We start from the raw sequence: 15,000 nt of genomic DNA on the forward strand, positions 1-15,000 counted from the left end.
AAAAACGCAGAAACCGTAGACGACGTCCTATGGGCATCTATTAGCGTTACATTTCGATGTCCGATGGATGTCGATTTTCGATGTCTATTGGATATACAATGTCGAATTCCGATTTTAGATTTTTACCTGGGTAAGGTTGTAGGCAATCTTCAAAAATCTCATTCTTCATCATTGTTCTGATCTGTGGTATGTGTGCATCTTTGAAATTACATATTGAATCTTTAACTATATGTAAGGCATACATGCACACATATACACCACAGTTATACTCATTGTTTTGAACTGGTCCACTCTAATTTAAAGAATAAATATGGATATATTAATATGGTGTTGATTCAACAGCAACGTTAAAAAACAAGTTGTTTCAATTCATAAATAAAAGTTAAGATATGTACCTATACATTATGAACAGTCCATTTAGAAATATCCAAAGGAAATTTCTTTTTGCCTTGGTGCTCCAAAGCCAAATAATTAATGATGTCCTAGATATAAATATAAAAATTACTACAGTACAGTGAAAAACTAGTTTATTTATTGATGCATTTTGTACATGACGAATAACTTTATATGTATACTCACATAAACAATGTATGGATCTTCGCCACGCGGACTATCATAATAATATACTCTTTTTCCGTCAAAGCTTATGTAACAGAGCGTCCAGTGTACTTCCAAATGAATTGGTATAAGCACAAAACTTTTCGAAATTATGTCTACCTACGATATTTAAAAAATACTAATAAGAATATCTTAAATGAGTTGAATAAATTTGAACAATAGTTAATAAATTATTAACAATTGTCAAATTTTATTAAACTCATCAATTCAAATATATATTTATTTTATATATACGTACGTTTTTTGTCCACGATTTCACGCCGTTTTCGTATGGCCTGCTCCGCAAATTCTTCAAAAAAAATGAGTTTGTCGAGTAAATCGAGCTTTCACCAGTTTTTTCGATTAATTTGAAATATACATTGATTATCTGAAATAATATTTATATAAACAGTAAATATATACAATTTAAATAAATGTTGTATAGGTTCTTTATAATACAGTATTTTTTGTTCACAATATATGTACATATTTATATGTATACAAACTGTTTCTGATCATTAAGCCACATGGGTGATTCCAAAGTTTTTAAATCGTGTGCTGTCAAGTCAATACCAGAGATTTTTTGAATTATCGATTCTTTTTCTTTGTGACATACCTGTAGATTGAAAATAAAAAAAATAATGTTTACAATACTATGATATGTATAGTCATAAAAAAATTATTCATACCGCTAGTTGTAAAGAAAGAACAAATTCATTTTATTGATAATTTAATTCATTATTGATTTTCAACTCTTCTGGTGGTTCATCATCAGAAATTTCAATAAGCTGTTCATCGATATAACACAACTTTTCATCAACAATTATTTCATCAGCTGGTGGAATGGTGTCAGAGAGATCAACTATCATTTTAACATCACTAATGATGTCAGATGATGTCAGAGATTCAACTGACATTTTATCTAATGATCTTCCTCTAAAAGTTGTAGCTGAATTACATGTTGCTGGTAAAACTAATAGTGTTTGTTGATTGTCCATCTTTTTTTCGTCAACAATCTGCATGAAAAGTAATAGGTGTATCAAAAGTCAATTATATTTTATTCTATTGAAGTTCATTATATTGTATATAAAAAAAAAAATTAAACATTCGTACGATTTTCAATGATGAGTTTTGGAATTCAGATCTTTGAGCACATATCTCTATTTCCACTTCTTCATCCAACCATGGGAAAAGTTTTAAAGCAAATAAATAGGAAATATCATTTGCTTCAACTCTATCGTTGTGAAAGAAATGATATGGTGGCAAACAAACGACTTTGTGGCTTGAAATGTCTTCGACAAATCGATCAATTATAAAATCTTTTGCTTCACACCTGGTTTAGTTAATTTAGGCAATATTCGTCGATTAATAAATTTTATGAAGACTTCGCCATTCATATCAGAATGATAATCACGTGAACAGCCGAATTGTTTTTTGATGAACGCCAAATAAGTTCAGCTCCAGGTACAAATCCTTCTCGCCCTCCAGCATGAGCAATGATGTATCTTGCCACATTTGCATCACTTTCAATAGAACAACATCGAGCGTTTCCAATATTCCACTCCAGTTTTGTGAGACCCACGTTAAAAATCCAGGTTACATCCAAATATATGATATTGTACTCTTTATCATCAAAAAGTTTCACAAAAGTTTTTGAAAATTGTATTCTTTTTTCTTTTATATCCGATCTTTTCATCAAGAGTGGTATAGCAGTTCGTCTTGTCCATACAAAGACTATGTCATGCAGCAACAGTCTTAATGTCTCATTTTCTCCAGTAAAAGGAATTTAGTTAATTCTATAACATTCGATTAGAAATGAATCTATAGTGATATTTTTTTTAAATATATAATAGACAAAATTTTTTTTAAATAAAAATAACACTCACTTAATAAGCTCATGAAGCTTTTTCAGAGTAATAGACTGACCTAAAAAATAATATATACGTCACACATACCCGAAGAAAAATACAAATAAATTATATTTAAAAGATAATAAAGGCCTGTCGTAGCTAAGCTCAATCATACTTGAAAAGTTCGAGTTAATTATAATTGTTCTAGCATTATATTTTAGGATATTCCATGTCAATATATATAATATATATACATACTGTCTATATATATTTATACTTATTAATTTATTTAATTATAGATATAAGTAGAGTATAGGGAGAGATAGCGGGCAGCGTGCTGTTAAATGGTATACGATCCACGAAAAAACCGGTTTTGGGAGTCGTTTTTTTACCTGCCCCCTTTCCCTCTGTGCCGCTTGCTCGCGTTCCCCCCTCGAGCACCTACAAACTCCGCGGGGCCCATACGCGACTACCCTGATAAACTTCCCTCAAAAAAACTACCCTTAAAAAACCGCCCCTATTATTTTATTTATTTATTATTATTATTTATTATTATTATTATTATTTATTATTATTATTATTTATTATTATAATAATTATTTTTTCTATTATTACATATATATAATATATATATATGAGCAAAAATAAAACAACTGAGCCCCCCTCAAAATGCCTTACCCGGGATTATAACAATAAGTACTATTTTTTTATAGTTCTTAAGGATACAAGAATACGTTTTCGTTGTTTTTTGAAAATTTCGATTATTTTAATTGTTATTAATAAATGAATTTTTTGCTAGTGTTAATTGAAAAAAATGATATCTATTGATCTGCTAGAAGGAAATAAATAATTTTTATACAGAATATTGAAAATAAACCGATCTTTTTAAAAAAAATAAAATAATAAATTTAAATCAAAAATTAGCAAAAGTTATTAACAATTTTTATAAACAAATGGAAATTCTACTACTTTCTCCCTCTTTTTTTACATTTTTTCATTTTATCTTTTTTATTCTCCATTTCATTACGCAACTTTTCACGTTAAAAAAACTCATTAACATTAATATTTAAAAAAGTTATCAATATTTTTCTAGTGCGTCGCGCGACAATTAGTAAGAAAAGTACTGCGCGCGAAGCCTTAACGGTGGCTCTCAATTTGTTGTTAAATTAATAACTCAATAGATAATTAATAAAAATACCCAAAAATTTGCATAAAACTTCTTGATATACTGCTCAACAATATTGCCACTGACAAGTTACTCGATTTTAAAATTTCTTCGACTTTTTTTTCATTCGAAGTTAGACAAATTAAATTTTCCATCAGCACAATACAATAAATAAAAAAAGTTAAACAATATAAATAAATAAGTTTTTTAATATCACTATTGCCATCGCTAGCCTATAATAAAGCTACAGTCAAATTTTCAAGTCAATTTATTAATTTTTAAATAAGTTATCACGAGTTAAATGTTTAAAAAAAAAGATTTTTTTGAAAAAAAAAAATTTTGTTTTTATTTTTTATTGCATTAACCAATTATGATACAAAAAAATTTATTTGAATGAAAATGTATATTTTTTAGTTTTATATATCACTGTATTTTTTTTTTTTTTAATTTTCCAATTTTAATTTTTCACCGAAACAACGTCGCGTTTTCATGTCTTCGAGCGCTCAACGTGGTATTGCATCCAGACCCTCAAATGTCGCGCGACGCACTAGAAAAATATTGATAACTTTTTTAAATATTAATGTTAATGAGTTTTTTTAACGTGAAAAGTTGCGTAATGAAATGGAGAATAAAAAAGATAAAATGAAAAAATGTAAAAAAAGAGGGAGAAAGTAGTAGAATTTCCATTTGTTTATAAAAATTGTTAATAACTTTTGCTAATTTTTGATTTAAATTTATTATTTTATTTTTTTTAAAAAGATCGGTTTATTTTCAATATTCTGTATAAAAATTATTTATTTCCTTCTAGCAGATCAATAGATATCATTTTTTTCAATTAACACTAGCAAAAAATTCATTTATTAATAACAATTAAAATAATCGAAATTTTCAAAAAACAACGAAAACGTATTCTTGTATCCTTAAGAACTATAAAAAAATAGTACTTATTATTATAATCCCGGGTAAGGCATTTTGAGGGGGGCTCAGTTGTTTTATTTTTGCTCATATTATTTATAATTATTATTTTTTTAAGAATTATTCTGTGATGTGTGCGCGCGCATAGGTGCAAGCAGACTGCAAGCAAAAGTCCCAGCAAAAGTTTGAATGGAGAATGTGTGTGAGGCAAGTATGTGTGTCGAAAGAAAGAGAGAGAGAGAGATAGAGAGAGAGAGAAAGAGAGAAAGTCGAATATGTGTGAGTGTAGTACAACCATGTTCTGTAAAATGTCTATAGCGCTCCAGCGGCAGCAAAAGTCCCAACAGAAGTTTGAATGGAGAATGTATGTAAGCCAAGTATGCGTTAGTGTAGGGCGGCCATGTTTGTAGTGCTAATGTTCAAATCAGACTCTGTGTATTTGTATATACGAACATTATTTCATAAACAACCCTTATTATTATAAACAACTCCTATTATTGAAACATTGATATTAACGGAAAATTATTGAACAACCGTTATTATAAACAACCCTATGATTCGAATATCTTTATTAATTGCACTTGTTATTTCATAAGAAAATTCTTTCATATAACCATGTATTTGAAAATTTAATTAATTTTTTATTATTGAATGACTTTACTGTTTATTTTAAAAAAAAACAAAACTAAATGTTTATAGTAGTTTATGAGAGGTAAGTGTATAGTGTTCAGGAGTGTATATACTGTGTCGTCAGGGGGCGTACATATAGCTGATTGTACAAATTAATGTTTTTCATTATCACTTTCATATAATTCATGTATAGATGTACTTACACACCTATGGTTAAATATATATTTTTATCCCTTTCAACTAGATTGACTATCAATAATAATATGTATTTACAAGTTATCAAACATGTATTACATAATTTTTAAAAAACTATAATTGATAAATATTTTAATTCAAACTTTACTTTAATATCAAAGTCCAATAAGAAATGAAATTTAATCTGATACTGAAGAATGTGATTGTTATTATATATTTGAATATTCTTAATTATTCTTTTTAACAATTATTTTTTCTTTTCTGATAGATATGTATGGGAAATATTTACAGACACACACACACACACACACAACGTGTATTCACTTGTTTGCATTTTTGAATGAAATAATTTTAACAATTTTTATTTATTACTAATTATTAAAATAAATTGCTGAAAATTTTTTTCAAGTAATTAAAAGGTGAAAATAAAATTCACTACGATTTTGTTTTTGTTATATTATATTTATTGTTATTATTATAATTGAGATATATTTATTATCATATCTATAAAATTCAAAATGAAATTAATTCTTATATTTGGAAAAAGAATTCACTGTTTTTACATCATAAATTTCTTAATTTAAATGCTTTATAAAAACTTGAATAGAAAAAAAAAAAAACATTTGTTATTCTTAAGATGACTCATCTTTACATGAGAGAAATTGATATTATTTTTATGTAATGAAAAATTAAATAAAAAAAAACAATATTCACACTTGAAGGAAATCGATATTATAGACATGATATTTTCATAGATTAATTTAAATTTTGAAAAAAAAAATCAAATGAAGAAAAATATTATCATAAACTACTTGTTAAGAGAAATTGATATTACCAACATAATATTCCATATATTAATTTAAATATTTTACAAAATGAAAAACAATAAATTATTATAAATTATTACTCTCAAGAGAAATTGATCTTACCGACATAATACTTTCATACCCTAATTTAAATGTTGTACGGAATTCAAATGAAAAACAATAAATTTTTATAGATTAATTATCTCAAGAAAAATTGATATTACCGACACACCGATTTATATATATATATATATATAATCAAAAAAGTAATACAAGAACTAAACCAAACACAATTATCATTTGAAAATAAATTCCTTATTTATACGTTAGAAATAAATATAAGCATTTTATCAAGAGGCACGGTAGTGCCTCGCGTCAAGTATGAGAAAAAAAAAAAAAGTGGGAGAAACGAGATTTAACAACCGTGCCTATATATTATCGACACAAAGCTAACCCTAACCCTCCAATTCCTCGGGAAATTATTTTAAAATATGATCGAACAGATAAATATATTATGTCTTCTGATCATTTTATTAAATCAATATCACACTTTTTTATATAAAAAAAAAAAAACAGATTTTTTAGAAGTATACTTTTCTTTTAAACTTCAAAATCATTTTCAGAAATTGGGCTTTTCTTGAAATTCTTATAAAACCTTACCGCACTCTGACAAACATTATAAAACCAAAATCAGATCAAAGCATTATTGCCGCCAAGTCCAGAGCAATTCACAACCTTATAAAATAAAAATTGAGCAATAATAGTAGAATGGTGTGAAAGAACCTTTATTTATATCAGTACAGTACAGTATTCAATATCGCAGCGATGGTGCCTCCGCCATATGCCGTTGGGATATGGGCGCGAATCCTGCTCATCAGGTGTGCTAATGTATTAATATACAACATACACATGCTTGCTGATAAACGTAACCTTTTGTTTATAGATTCTTTTGTCTTTATCGTGCCTTTGTTTCTTGTGCCTTTTGGAATATATTATTTGATTGATGTGAAAAATATTCTGTCTTCTGATCATCTTATAAATTAATTGAATCTTTTTAATAAAAATAAAAACAGATTTTTGAGATGTATACCTTTTTTTTTAAACTTTAAAATCATTTTTAGAAATTGCGTTTTTCTTGAAGATTATTTATAAAACCTTACTGCACTCTGACAAACATTATAAAACCAAATCAGATCAAAGCAATATGGTTTCCGAGTCCAGAGCAATTTGACAACATTATAAAAATGAAATTGTGCAAGGTAGTACACGGAGAAAAAAATACTGTAGATATTACAGTTTTGTCTGTAATTTTTGGTACAATATCGATATGTTGTAAAAAATACTGGAAATATCGTATATTTTGCATGACAAAACTGTAAACTAGAATATTCATTAGTTCTCGTTAAGAATTACAGTTTTTCGCTGTGAATTTAACAAATCAAATTTGTTATGAAAACATTCAAAGATTTACTTCCGAAACAAAGTAAAGAGCAACGTTAAAAACTGTAATTTTTACGTTGTTGAAACATTAAACGGAATTTTACATTTATTTGTTGTAAAAGTAACACATTTTTGCTTAGCTTCTTTTCCCAGAAATCGGGTTAACAAAATCAAGAAAAAAATTTACATTTTTTCGATAAATATTTAACAGTATACTTGACAATAGATTACGGTGTAAATTTTATTATTCTAGAATAACGTACTCGTAGTGTAGATTTTACAGTTTTTGGTGGTAAAAAAAATAAAAAAAAAATGGATGAAAAAAAATGTAAAGTATACAAGAAGGATGATGAAAACACATGATACGACTGAAAATTTTTAAGTGCAATGAAAACATAAAGCATTTACAATAATGATATTTTAATATTTAAATAAATGGGAAAAAATCCCAAGGAAAAGATGTAGCTAAGGGAATGATGTAGCTAAAGAATTGAGGTTGCCAAAAAGTTATATTTCGAGCAACATTATTTCTTTCAAACATAATTCTTTGGCCACCTCAATTCCTTAGCTACATTTTTTCCTTAGCTACTGCTTTTCCTTGGACATTTGTATTTTTTTAAAATAAATTTACATGTATTTTATTTATAAAATAAATAAAAAATGTCCAAGGAAAAGCAGTAGCTAAGGAAAAGATGTAGCTAAGGAATTAATGTGACTAAGGAATTATTTCCTTGAAACACAATTTTTTGACAACATTAATTCCTTAGTCGCATTAATTCCTTAGCTACATCTTTTACTTAGCTACTGCTTTTCTTGGACATTTGTATTTTTTCAAAATAAATTTACATGTATTTTATTTATAAAATAAATAAAATTTCCAAGGAAAAGCAGTAGCTAAGAAAAGATGTAGTTAGGAATTAATGACTAAGGGCTTGAAACATTTTTTGACAACATTATTCCAAGTGCATTAATTTTCCTTAGCTAATTTTTTTAGCTTAGCTACTGTGTTTTCCTTGGACATTTGTATTTTTTCAAAATAAATTTACATGTATTTTATTTATAAAATGAATAAAAAATCTCCAAGGAAAAGCAGTTATAAAGATGTAGCAGTGAATTAATGCGACTGAATTAGTGTTGCCGTTGTGTTTCTTAATCAATTTAGTCGCATTAATTTTAGCTACATCTTTTCCTTAGCTACTGCTTTTCCTTGACATTTTTATTTATTTTATAAATAAATACATGTATTTTATTTTAAAAAATAAAAATGTCCAGGAAAAGCAGTAGCAAGGAAAAGATGTAGCTAAGAATTAATGTGACTAAGGAATTATTTCCTTGAAACACAATTTTTGGCAACATTAATTCCTTACATTAATTTTAGCTACATCTTTTTAGCTACTGCTTTTCTTGGACATTTTATTTATTTTATAAATAAAATACATGTAAATTTATTTTGAAAAAATACAAATGTCCAAGGAAAGCAAGTAGCTAAGTAAAAAGATGTAGCTAAGGAATTAATGACTAATGAATTAATGTTGTCAAAAATTGTGTTTCAAGGAAATAATTCCTTAGTCACATTAATTCCTTAGCTACATCTTTTCCTTAGCTACTGCTTTTCCTTGGACATTTGTATTTTTTCAAAATAAATTTACATGTATTTTATTTAGCAGCTAAGTATTTTATTTAGCAGTAGCTAAGGAAAAGATGTAGCTAAGGAATTAATGCGACTAAGGAATTAATGTTGCCAAAAAATTGTGTTTCAAGGAAATAATTCCTTAGTCACATTAATTCCTTAGCTACATCTTCTCCTTAGCTACTGCTTTTCCTTGGACATTTGTTTTTTATAAATAAAAAATACACAATTATTTTAATAAATAAAAACCATGAGTAGTTAAGGAGATAGAAGAATTAATGTGACTAAGGAATTATTTCCAGAAAAACACAATTTTTTGGCAACATTAATTCCTTAGTCGCATTAATTCCTTAGCTACATCTTTTCCTTAGCTACTGCTTTTCCTTGGACATTTTTTATTTATTTTATAAATAAAATACATGTAAATTTATTTTGAAAAAATACAAATGTCCAAGGAAAAGCAGTAGCTAAGGAAAAGATGTAGCTAAGGAATTAATGCGACTAAGGAATTAATGTTGCCAAAAAATTGTGTTTCAAGGAAATAATTCCTTAGTCGCATTAATTCCTTAGCTACATCTTTTCCTTAGCTACTGCTTTTCCTTGGAGATTTTTTATTCATTTTATAAATAAAATACATGTAAATTTATTTTGAAAAAATACAAATGTAGCTAAGGAATTAATGCGACTAAGGAATTATTTCCTTGAAACACAATTTTTTGGCAACATTAATTCCTTAGTCGCATTAATTCCTTAGCTACATCTTTTCCTTAGCTACTGCTTTTCCTTGGAGATTTTTTATTTATTTTATAAATAAAATACATGTAAATTTATTTTGAAAAAATACAAATGTAGCTAAGGAATTAATGCGACTAAGGAATTAATGTTGCCAAAAAATTGTGTTTCAAGGAAATAATTCCTTAGTCGCATTAATTCCTTAGCTACATCTTTTCCTTAGCTACTGCTTTTCCTTGGACATTTGTATTTTTTCAAAATAAATTTACATGTATTTTATTTATAAAATAAATAAAAAATCTCCAAGGAAAAGCAGTAGCTAAGGAAAAGATGTAGCTAAGGAATTAATGTGACTAAGGAATTATTTCCTTGAAACACAATTTTTTGACAACATTAATTCCTTAGTCGCATTAATTCCTTAGCTACATCTTTTACTTAGCTACTGCTTTTCCTTGGACATTTGTATTTTTTCAAAATAAATTTACATGTATTTTATTACAAAATAAATGAATAATCTCCAAGGAAAAGCAGTAGCTAAGGAAAAGATGTAGCTAAGGAATTAATGCGACTAAGGAATTAATGTTGCCAAAAAATTGTGTTTCAAGGAAATAATTCCTTAGTCGCATTAATTCCTTAGCTACATCTTTTCCTTAGCTACTGCTTTTCCTTGGAGATTTTTTATTTATTTTATAAATAAAATACATGTAAATTTATTTTGAAAAAATACAAATGTAGCTAAGGAATTAATGCGACTAAGGAATTATTTCCTTGAAACACAATTTTTTGGCAACATTAATTCCTTAGTCGCATTAATTCCTTAGCTACATCTTTTCCTTAGCTACTGCTTTTCCTTGGACATTTTTTATTTATTTTATAAATAAAATACATGTAAATTTATTTTGAAAAAATACAAATGTCCAAGGAAAAGCAGTAGCTAAGTAAAAGATGTAGCTAAGGAATTAATGCGACTAAGGAATTAATGTTGTCAAAAAATTGTGTTTCAAGGAAATAATTCCTTAGTCACATTAATTCCTTAGCTACATCTTTTCCTTAGCTACTGCTTTTCCTTGGACATTTGTATTTTTTCAAAATAAATTTACATGTATTTTATTTATAAAATAAATAAAAAATGTCCAAGGAAAAAATGTAGCTAAGAAATTAATGTGACTAAGGAATTAATGTTGCCAAAAAATTGTGTTTCAAGGAATTAATTCCTTAGTCGCATTAATTCCTTAGCTACATCTTTTCCTTAGCTACTGCTTTTCCTTGGACATTTGTATTTTTAAAATAAATTTACATGTATTTTATTTATAAAATAAATAAAAATCTCCATGAAAGTAGTTTTAAGGAAAAGATGTAGCTAAGGAATTAATGTGACTAAGTTTAATTATTTCCTTGAAACACAATTTTTTAGCAACATTAATTCCTTAGTCACATTAATTCCTTAGCTACATCTTTTCCTTAGCTACTGCTTTTCCTTGGACATTTGTATTTTTTCAAAATAAATTTACATGTATTTTATTTATAAAATAAATAAAAAATGTCCAAGGAAAAGCAGTAGCTAAGTAAAAGATGTAGCTAAGGAATTAATGCGACTAAGGAATTAATGTTGTCAAAAAATTGTGTTTCAAGGAAATAATTCCTTAGTCACATTAATTCCTTAGCTACATCTTTTCCTTAGCTACTGCTTTTCCTTGGAGATTTTTTATTTATTTTATAAATAAAATACATGTAAATTTATTTTGAAAAAATACAAATGTCCAAAAGTGAGAGCAGTATAAGCAGGATACTAGTGGGATGACAAGTTGCCAAAAAATTGTGTTTCAAGGAAATAATTCCTTAGTCGCATTAATTCCTTAGCTACATCTTTTCCTTAGCTACTGCTTTTCCTTGGACATTTGTATTTTTTCAAAATAAATTGACATGTATTTTATTTATAAATAAAATACATGTAAATTTATTAATGTAGCTAATTTACATGTATTTTATTTATAAAATAAATAAAAAATCTCCAAGGAAAAGCAGTAGCTAAGGAAAAGATGTAGCTAAGGAATTAATGCGACTAAGGAATTAATGTTGCCAAAAAATTGTGTTTCAAGGAAATAATTCCTTAGTCACATTAATTCCTTAGCTACATCTTTTCCTTAGCTACTGCTTTTCCTTGGACATTTTTTATTTATTTTATAAATAAAATACATGTCAATTTATTTTGAAAAAATAATAAAGCAGTAGTATGAGCTGTAGCGAAATTAATGCGACTAAGGAATTATTTCCTTGAAACACAATTTTTTGGCAACATTAATTCCTTAGTCGCATTAATTCCTTAGCTACATCTTTTCCTTAGCTACTGCTTTTCCTTGGAGATTTTTTATTTATTTTATAAATAAAATACATGTAAATTTATTTTGAAATATAGTCAAGCAGCGATACCATGCGACTAAGGAATTATTTCCTTGAAACACAATTTTTTGGCAACATTAATTCCTTAGTCGCATTAATTCCTTAGCTACATCTTTTCCTTAGCTACTGCTTTTCCTTGGACATTTTTTATTTATTTTATAAATAAAATACATGTAAATTTATTTTGAAAAAATACAAATGTACATGTCAATAATATGTACATGTCATAATGCGACTAAGGAATTAATGTTGTCAAAAAATTGTGTTTCAAGGAAATAATTCCTTAGCTACATCTTTTCCTTAGCTACTGCTTTTCCTTGGAGTTTTTTTATTTATTTTATAAATAAAATACATGTAAATTTATTTTGAAAAAATACAAATGTCCAAGGAAAAGCAGTAGCTAAGGAAAAGATGTAGCTAAGGAATGAAATTGTGACTATGAATTTAAAGTCACATAATTCCTTAGTTGTTATCTTTCTTCCTTAGCTACTGCTTTTCCTGGACATTTTTTATTTATTTTATAAATAAAATACATGTAAATTTAATTTTAAAAATACAAATGTCTGAAAAGTAGTAGCTAAGCAAAAGATACGTAGCTAAGGAATTAATGCGACTATGGAATTAATGTCAAAAAAATTGGTTTCAAAGGAAATACCTTGTCACATAATCTCTAGTTGCTATCTTTTCTTCTTAGCTAATAAGCTTTTCCTTTTTGGAGATACCTTTTTATTTATTTTATAAATAAAATACATGTAAATTTATTTTAAAAATACAAATGTCGAAGGAAAAGTAGTAGTTAAGGGAAAATGATGTATTGGTGAAATTAATGCGACTAAGGAATATGCTCCTTGAAACACAATTTTTGGCAACATTAATTCCTTTGTCGCATTAATTCCTTAGCTACATCTTTTCCTTAGCTACTGCTTTTCCTGGAGATTTTTTTTATTTATTTTATAAAATAAAATACATAAATTTATTTTGAAAAAATACAAATATGTAGCTTAAGGAATTATCAGACTAAGGATTATTTCTTGAAACATTTTTTATAAACATTAATTCCTTAGTCGCATTAATTTTAGCTACATTTTTCTATTACTGCTTTTCCTTGAGATTTTTTATTTATTTGTATAAATAAAATACATGTAAATTTATTTTGAAGTTTTATAAATGTCCAAGGAAAAGCAGAAGTTAAGGAAAAGATAAAGCTAAGCAAAATTAATGCGACTAAGGAATTATTTCCTTGAAACACAATTTTTTGGCAACATTAATTCCTTAGTCGCATTAATTCCTTAGCTACATCTTTTCCTTAGCTACTGCTTTTCCTTGGACATTTTTTATTTATTTTATAAATAAAATACATGTAAATTTATTTTGAAAAAATACAAATGTACATGTCAATAATATGTACATGTCATAATGCGACTAAGGAATTAATGTTGTCAAAAAATTGTGTTTCAAAGGTAAATACCTTAGTCACATTATTCTTAGTTGTTATCTTTTAGCTACTGCTTTTCCTTGGAGATTTTTTATTTATTTTATAAATAAAATACATGTAAATTTATTTTGAAAAAATACAAATGTCCAAGGAAAAGCAGTAGCTAAGGAAAAGATGTAGCTAAGGAATTAATGCGACTAAGGAATTATTTCCTTGAAACACAATTTTTTGGCAACATTAATTCCTTAGTCGCATTAATTCCTTAGCTACATCTTTTCTATTGCTTTTCTTGGACATTTTTATTTATTTTATAAAAAAATACATGTAAATTTATTTTGAAAAAATACAAATGTCCTGAAAAGCAGTGAAGCAAGTAAAAGATGTAGCTAGGAATTAATGCAAGGGACTTAAGGAATTAATGTTGTCAAAAAATTGTATTGCTTTGTATTCCCTTTAGTTTGTTATTATTTCTTAGTTGTTATCTTTTTCCGCTACTGCTTTTCCTTTATTTTTTATTTATTTATAAAATACATGTAAATTTATTTTGAAAAAATACAAATGTCCAAGGAAAAGCAGTAGCTAAGGAAAAGATGTAGCTAAGGAATTAATGCGACTAAGGAATTAATGTTGTCAAAAATTGTCCTTTAAAAATATTATTTTGAAGTTGTTATCTTTTTTCTAGCTGTTGCTTTTTCTTGGACATTTTTTATTTATTTTATAAATAAATACATGTCAATTTATTTTGAAAAAACAAATGTCCAAGGAAAGCAGTAGCTAAGGGAAAAGAATATAATACTATGACTAAGGAATTAATGTTGCTAAAAAATTGTGTTTCAAGGAAATAATTCCTTAGTCAGTTCTTAGTATTTTATTTATAAAATAAATGAAAGTGCCCAGGGAAAAGCAGTAGCTAAGGAAAAAATGTAGCTAAGGAATTGAGGTGGCCAAAGAATTATGTTTGAAAGAAATAATGTTGCTCGAAATATAACTTTTTGGCAACCTCAATTCTTTAGCTACATCATTCCCTTAGCTACATCTTTTCCTTGGGATTTTTTCCCATTTATTTAAATATTAAAATATCATTATTGTAAATGCTTTATGTTTTCATTGCACTTAAAAATTTTCAGTCGTATCATGTGTTTTCATCATCCTTCTTGTATACTTTACATTTTTTTTCATTCATTTTTTTTTTATTTTTTTTACCA

This window comes from Aphidius gifuensis, linkage group LG1 (genome assembly GCF_014905175.1).
Source record: "Aphidius gifuensis isolate YNYX2018 linkage group LG1, ASM1490517v1, whole genome shotgun sequence".
In the NCBI taxonomy this organism is placed as follows: Eukaryota; Metazoa; Arthropoda; class Insecta; order Hymenoptera; family Braconidae; genus Aphidius; species Aphidius gifuensis.